The sequence below is a fragment of the Urtica dioica genome, chromosome 5 (assembly GCF_054948205.1).
Source record: "Urtica dioica subsp. dioica isolate 48M chromosome 5, U.dioica_male_clone48M_v1_H2, whole genome shotgun sequence".
Taxonomy (NCBI): Eukaryota; Viridiplantae; Streptophyta; class Magnoliopsida; order Rosales; family Urticaceae; genus Urtica; species Urtica dioica.
Genome location: NC_142760.1, coordinates 30,034,476 through 30,037,479, shown reverse-complemented (window position 1 = coordinate 30,037,479; position 3,004 = coordinate 30,034,476).

Genomic DNA, 3,004 nt, shown 5'->3' with positions numbered 1-3,004 from the left:
CTCCAATGAACACGTCGATGATGTTTTTAGCGAAAGGAATCCTCCCCGTCTCTGCAACGAGTCGGTCTATCTCGGGAGACAAGCTGGTCGCACTGTGAAATTTTGAGTGGACTACTTTCAGTTCGGCCATTACCGATTCCTTGAACCTTTCGAACTCAGTCATGCTGGGTTCGCCCTCTTGAGAGGGGCGAAGTTCCGTGCGCACTGGGGTGACTGTAGTGACTTCTGTCTGATTATATTGCGTCGGGTTCAGCCCGTCAAAACATTGGGGGATGAACGTTCAGGAGGTCGTCACGGGGCGAGGTCCGAAACTTGCGGGGGCAGGGGCTGTCCTGTTGGATCGATCGTAGCTTAAATGACGGTCTCTTTTGCAGTCCCTCCGAGTTGTGAGCTCGGGCCCAGGGATTGATCTATCCCTTGGGAGACCTGAATCCCGGTGAAGTCTAGGTGGACTCCAGGAGGAAGAACCCGGCTCGTCTGCACGGCCGACGCCGCGTTCCGAGAAGATTCTGAGGCGGTCATTTCGCCGGATCCCGCCTACTGATCCGGAGTATTCCGAGGGGTCAATAGGGAATCCAACCGTGCATTAAGAATCCGGTTGGTTTCTTCGTGACTTTCTATTTTTTTGTTCAGCGTATCCAGGATTGCCCTGATTCCCGAAGGGATTTTCTCCCCTGATTCATAATGAGTCGGGGCGGAAGACATTGTGTTTCTTTTCTAGTGAACTTGCTTCTTTCGAGGTTGGTCTTTCTGAAATTTCCCACAGACGGCGCCAAATTGTTGATGTCGATTTCAACAATCACAAATTATAATATGATATATATTTGATTGATTTAAATATGGGTCTCAGAAGACGTCGTATAAGAAACAAAAGAGATATGAAAAGAAATTAATGAAAACAAATATAAGAATTTAATATCTTTATTGATGATCAGATGTATTACAATGAGGGGCGAAGTGCCGAACTCAAATGGGCGAACTCAGAAAGTAAGAAATAACAGAGAGAATATCGAGAATAAATGTATATGCTTGTGTTTTTAGTTCCGATAAGCATAGAGATACGATCGGATTTGGTTTACAGATCGTTCTAATTCGCGGAGATTCTTTTTTGACCCCTATAAAACCCCCCTAGGATTTCATTTGGCCAATTGTCACTTTTAGGTCAATTCACGTCGACCTTTATCTTGAACCAGCCTCTCTGCTAGGAGATCTCCATCGACAACTGGTTCAAGGAACTTGCTGCTGCTGTACTTTATTTGTACGGAGTTTGTGAGTGCTTGTTTTTGCATTGATACGCTGAGAGATCTTCGGAAAGAAGAGTCGTGTGAAGAAGAGATGGAGTCTCTGGTTTGAGGGGATCTCAGATTTCAATCTATTGGAGAAGTCAAAGAAGCTAGACGTTTGAGAGGGAGTCTACAAACCTAAGTTATGTACCTTTGATTATTGAGATAGTGGATCGCCTTTCACCATCGGACGTATCAATTCCCCCGATTAGCTTGTTTATACCGAACATGGTTACCAATTTCGTGTGCCTTTATTGCTTTCTTTTTTATTGATTGTTTAATTCTCGATTTAATTAATCTTGTTAAAATCAATCGGTTGTTCAACAAATAGTTCCACCGATATAATTGAATAATTTTCTCAATACATGTTAAGTAATTTAAGACATGATTCGGGTTACATATGCAGTCAAGTCTGTTATGAAAATATACGCAACTTTGATTGATTGCCTCTAGGTCATTTTTTTTGTTTTAGTGTGAATAGAACTTAATGTTTTTCCCTTATAACAAGCTGCAGCTTTGTTTGGCTATAAAATCCAAGAAATTCATAGTTTTTATTTTTATTTTTTTATAATGTCGTAGTTGTCATCCATTTAGAATTTGTATTTACAAAATATCTAATTTATTTTTTCATATAATTCGCTTACTAAGGTCAAAGTCTAACATACTATTCATTACTCCATTCAAATAACGAATTAATATAAAGAAAGTAGTTTTGATTATTTTGCTAAAATGTATCACCTAACCTAATTATTCAGGATGATATAAGCTTTATTAAGAAGTCCTACATCTACTAGGAATGTATCATTTGTGCTCATTATAAAAGTCATGAGTTACTTCTCTTATTGTCAATTGATTTTACGATAGAAGCTCGTGATATTTTAACATAGTATCAGGGTCAAACCTGAACGTGATGGAGATATATCAGGAAGTTCCACATCGACTAAGAATATATCTTTTGTACTCATTATAAAAGTCATGAGTTATTCATCTTACTGCCATTTGATTTTAAGATATTTCTGATTTTTTTTATTGAAATTGTTTTCATTTCATATATTTATTTGATTATATGGAATATTTAAGCTCCGATTCCAAATAAATCTTGTAAAGATTAAATAATTCAGACTAATCATTATCTCGGGTGATTGAACACATGTTCTCACGTAAGAGGAGACATCACATACATGATGTAATGTCACTCGAGCAAAATGCTTGGGGGTTATTTTCTGAACAAAATAAAATAAAATTCTAATTTTTTGTCTATGTACCTTGAGTTTTTAATATTTTTTTGTTTGCTTTAACTGTACATACGAATACTATACTTTATACATCTTCAAAATAAATTATATAAAGGACGTCATTATTCATTAGTGTTCTTATATTTTCTTTATAATGATCATGTACTCTTTTTCTTTCTATTTGAAGCTATGAACTTTCCTTGGTGACTATGAATAAGACCCTACGTCTTGCACATTTTCATTTCAATGATTTGTTAACCATACTACACCAGCAACCATGCAATCAGTTTGGTGATGATCATTGTGAAAGTTCACCAGTTTAGAAGCCACTCAATCAATAAATAATGATACTACAACATTTTGATATTATTTTCAAGTGACGTGATTCAAGTGGCCTGGTTTTTTTCTTTTCGTTTTTGAGATCAAGGCAAATTTAAATGGTCAAGCTTCCACTAAAATATTTAGTAATTAATTTAGTGTGAAGAT